Genomic DNA, 5,432 nt, shown 5'->3' on the forward strand with positions numbered 1-5,432 from the left:
AAGTTCACATCCCACTTCAGGAAGGGCCGGGTCTATTCCCTGCACATCTGCTCCACTCTGGCCTGAATGGCTCAACCACTGTTCAGTAGATGCTTGCCATATATCCATGCATGATGGGCTATGAGCTTTGGCTTTAGTTGGAGTAAAAGGATGTAGAAAGGTATATTACTACCCTAAAATATGACAGTGGGTAAGAAGGCGAGGGTGAAATCAAGAAAAAGACTCACCCTAAAATGAAGTGCTCAGGTTCTGGGTAGAAGCAGGGGAAAACTGCAAGGTGAGCTGGGGTGAGGTCAGGGAGAGCATCTGACTGTAAGCAGAAACGATGGAGAGCTCCGATCCTACTTCTCAAGCAGGGGTATTTTGGTGATTTATGTCAACAGTTTATTTTTTGAGTCTTCTTTTTTTAAAGTTATTTTGGTCACTTTAAATATACCACAGGCTCATTTTTAAACTCTTAGATTTTGTTAACACCTGCAGCTTTGTCATTGTACAAAATAAGTCACATGAAATGCTAAGTGGAATTGCTTAAATTAAGTCTTTCAAGAATAGCCTGGAATGGAAGGCGGAGCTCACAGTGAACTCTGGCACTCTGTTGCTCTACTGTCAGTGTGATTTTGCCACAGACACCTAAGGGAATACGAAAGCAAGCACACATGCTTGCTGATCAGATTCATGTGTGAGTTAGGAAGGAAGCTAACATACCTCTTGCCTTCCATAGCTACAACCCTAAACTAGACTTAATTCTAAGAATGATGCCTTAAATCAAGATTCGTGTTGATTGTGTTTTCAGTGATGGGAATGGACAACGTGGCATGGCCCAAGCTAGCTGAGCGCTGCACTACTGGGTTGTATCCTCAGCACTCATGTTAATTTTGAATCCACAGTCATAGATCTGTTACGTGACCTTCCCTTTTTCAGGAACTCCTCATAATGTCAACTATATTGTAGATCGTGCGTACCGACTCGGCCCTTTTATTTATCTTTATTTACGGGGTACCAATTAAGTGCCAAACACATATGCTACTTAACTTAATCTTCACAACAACCCACATGAGGAAGACTCCACTGCCCTCCTTTCTAGACAACTGGAGCAAGCATCAGCAGGTAAAATAACACAGCTGAGCCACGTAGCTCAGAAAGGGCTCAAGGAAGGGCCTCTGTCAGTTTTGTGTAATTGCAAAACTTGTGTTTATCCTCCATCACACATTCCCTGGGAATCAAGTTCAAGGAATTGAAAATTTAAAATAATACACAGGCGATTGAAGTGAGAATACAGACAGACCACCAGGAAGGTAATGGTGGCATGCCTGGCTCTGCTTCATGTTCTCGGTAGCACAAACGGTAGCAGAGAAACCTCCTTGCAGAGAGGCAGAGATGAAGGTCTGCTTTTAAAGGATAAATACTTCATTGAGGAGTCAGCATGCTCAAACACAAATAAGAGCAAGAAGGCAGGTTGCTTTTAGAGGCCTTCCAATGATCTGGTAATGTCAGATTACAGAGTTAGGCATGGAAAAACACCAAGCCAGTCAGGTTGGTAATAAATCACAAAAACCCTCCTCAATTTTGACACAATGAGATCTTATTTCTAAATGCAGGAGCAGTCTCTAGTTATTCTGAGTTTCGAGTTTCTTTTGTTTGGTCAGATGGTCAAATATAAACATGATTCAGAAGCCCAATTCATTTGTTTAACCACCAGCTTTCACTGAGCATTGCTTTAGGCTGCACACTGTAGTTTCAAGAATGAAGACAATACTTCCCTATACAGGGCACTTCTAGGATTGATACAGTGCTCAACTTTTCATCATCCAGTCCAACAATGTCATTATGAGAAGTGATCCTGGTGACTGAAGTTAAGCTAAACCCACCTGCCTTATAAGTGGCTGCTTCAGAAAACTAGATTTAAACTGGCCGGACTGTCAAATGACCTTAAGACCAATTGTTCATGGGTGGACCCATCCAAAACTTAAAGAGCAGATGGATAATTGGTACCCCATCATGTTCCACATTAAGATTTGAGGCAGCCTTCAGATAAAAATGCCAAATAGTGAGATCTTTTTAAAGGCAGAATAAATTATTTGAGCCTAGTATATAATGAGTGACAGTGTCAAGAAACAGCTAGTGGTTGCGCACGCCTTTAATCCCAGCACTTGGGAGGCAGAGACAGATGGATCTCTTTAAGTTCAAGGCCAGCCCGGTCTATAAATCGAGTCCAGCACAGTTAAGGGCTCTGTTACACAGAGAAGCCCTGTCTTGAAAAACAAAAACAAAAAATAATTGAGCCTCATATGGGAAGCATGGTGTTCCTAAGACACTACCAGTAGAGAAATATTTCCTGTGAAGTTTGTATTTAGATTCTATGAATGTAGACTTTTATATCACTTGCAGAGAATTCCATGCGGTGTAAATAAAAATGTTTCATGTGTAAGAGACATTCATGAGGGACAAAGTTTAAAGGTAAACTCTAGATACTCTGAAATCTCTTTGTAGCTTTTCTTTATAATCTCTTTCTCTGCCAGATAAGTGAGGTTGTCTGTTTCAAAACTATAGGCTTAAACTGTGAAATGAATCCTTCAAAGAGGACTGGAAAACCTACTCGCCTATCAACTGTCTTTCAAAGATACATCTGTGTGTATCCATCCGTTCTATCTGTATATATGCAGTAGATGTAAACCCTTGTGCTTACAGGTGCGTATCCACATACATACAGGTAGTACACAAAACACAACTATGTTCATGTGTACAATATATACCTTGTTTGACAATTGGGAGTTTCCAGTAAAATTTCTAATTTGGAAAAAAAATAACTTTTGCATTCTCTTATAGACAAAATAAAACTGAAAGAAAATTTAAAAAGAGGGTCAACCAGTGAGGTGTCTCTGTGTGTGAAGGCACTTGATATCATGCCTAATGACCCAAGTTCAGTCCCTGGAGCCTACACAGTGAAAAGAGAGAACTGACTCCTCCAAGTTATCTAAAGCCTCATGTATTCTTAGAGCCAACCATCTTTCCTGCATTTCTTTACTCAGCGTTTTGGGCTGTTTTCTACTTGGATAATGATTCTATCACTAAATTCCTAAATCCGTGGTGCCTATAAGCACAGAAACACGGTCGCCATGTTATCATCTCCCCTGCGCACCGGAGTCAGTCGCTCTGTGTGGGCTTTCCACTTCTCCTTTTCATCAATAGCTGTTATCAGGAAAGGCTCTGAACACCTCACTCCCACTAAGGTTAAGTGCAGGGGAGACGTAATATCCACTTGCATTTCAGCCATGGGGAGAACTGCGGGAGCTTCCCAAAGCTAGCCGGACCCAGCATTTTAAAGAAATAGTCCAAGCTAAGGGGAGGACTTGGAGAGGGGGAAGGGGTGGGAATGAAGTGGAAAAGTTATAATTTACATCTCAATCTTACGATGCATTATAAAGAAAAATATTGTCTTTAAACAAAATGGTACATGTTTTCACTATAATGCTGTATTGCAGAGCTTGAGAAATATTTATTTTTGCTAAAGTATTTCAAACTTACAAAAATAAAAAAGTCAAACTTACTTTTCAAGACAAGAACCACTCAACGTCTCTCTCACAGACTGGTACCTTTCATGGGCACTCTGCCCACAGCTTATTGCCATTATAAGCCTGAGGATTCCAAACATAGAAAGGATTCTAGAGAAACTTGGCAAAGATAATTTCATATCATCTCATTGAACAGCAATATTGTGTATCATTTATGGTATGTCTTTTTTTTAACTTTTCATTGAGTCTTTGTGAGGTTCACATCATGCACCCCTGGCCTACTCATCTCCCTGTCTCTTTGTATCTGACCTCTGCTCTTGCAATTCCCCCCCCCAAAAAAAGAAAAAAACAAAAAACAAAAAACCAAAGCCACGCAAAGGTAACTTGTATTCTCCTGATGCAGTTGTCTCATAGGATTACTGCCTCTGCTAACCTAGGCCTAGTCCTGTAAGCTCCTAGCCTCCCTACAATCTTATGTTTTCAGCATCTGAGACTTCATTCTCAATAAGTTTACCCTTTCTAGTTCGTTCTGAACTCTGGTTAGCTGATTCAACTCAGCTGTTCTATCTGAAGCTCCACCCCCCCCCCAAGCTAACTGGTTCAACCTGGCTTCTCTCTTGGCCTCTGACTGAATTGCTCTGCTTGGCCTCAAACTCTAATCTTTTCTAATCTTCTGGCTCCTTCGCATTCTCTGGCTCTTTCTGTCTTCACCTGTGTCTAGCTTACTCTCTCTTCAACCTGTCTTCATGTAAGTTTCCCAGTAAAATTGCTTCTGAATTCCACAAGCTGAACTTCCAGGAACTCAATTTTACCACACTGCCTCTCAACTCCCTCTCAGCCTAACTGCCTGGTCAGCACTGACTAGAACTCAGAGATCTGCATGCTTCTGTCTCCTGAGTTCTGGGTTTAAAAGCATGTACCACCACACCTGGACCTAAGCTTTTCTTTACCTAAAACTAGCTGTATACCAGGCTGGCCTTGAACTCAGAGATCTACTTGCCTCTGTCTCCTGGGATTAAAGAAATGTCTGTATTCCAGCCAGATCACATAGACCTAGGTCTTCAGATGTGATTCCCTTGCCATAGTAGTCATGTTCTGAATTAAAATTCCTGTACAAAACATAGAAAACATCTCATCGTGAAAGCTCTAGTGTGTCAGTGTGTCTCGCAGTACACCCTTTTGTCCATGCATCTTTTCTTGCAAATGTTCATTGCAATGAGTCATGGATCTGCTTTGAGGCCTCTGGCTTCTGCTATACCATCAATTCTGGATCCTCACCAGAAGGACCAGATCCTTCACATGCTCCAGAAATTTTTAGCTGAGATAGGTTTTGTGGGCCAACTCTAAGCCATGGATCTGGACCTGCATAATAGCTGAGTCGCTCAGCTCAGAGGCTCTCCCACATCTACCCCACCAGGACGAACTCTCCCGCCCTGCCCAGATAGCTGACCCAATGTCATGCAGCTGGCAGGGGGCAAGATCAGCTCTCTTGCTCTCCTGCCCTCAGGGCTGGCTCACTGCACCCACACCACCAGAGCCAGTTCTATGTGCTGCCCAGTCAAGGTGTGCGGCCCACTTTTCCAATTGCTGCAGCTGGTGAGGGGCTGGGACAGCTCTCCTGCTCTCATGCTCTTGGCACTGGCTCACCCACGTCTTTGCCACCAAGACCAGCTCTCCTGTCCTCATGCATCGTTCAGGGCCCACTCTCCTGAGTGCTACAGCCAGTGAGAGGTGTGGCAAGCTCCTCAGAGAGCCGCAGCCAGTGAGGTGTGGCCCCATGTCTGCACAGCCCTTGCACATCTATGTGATCCCAGGCAGCTGCCCAGATCAGGGACATGATCTTTAATGGTAATACGAGCCACAGGCATCAACACAGATCCCTGCTGCTGCATGGCCACAGACCCAGATGTGGCCCTCAGT

Source organism: Meriones unguiculatus, chromosome 1, assembly GCF_030254825.1.
Source record: "Meriones unguiculatus strain TT.TT164.6M chromosome 1, Bangor_MerUng_6.1, whole genome shotgun sequence".
Classification (NCBI taxonomy): domain Eukaryota; kingdom Metazoa; phylum Chordata; class Mammalia; order Rodentia; family Muridae; genus Meriones; species Meriones unguiculatus.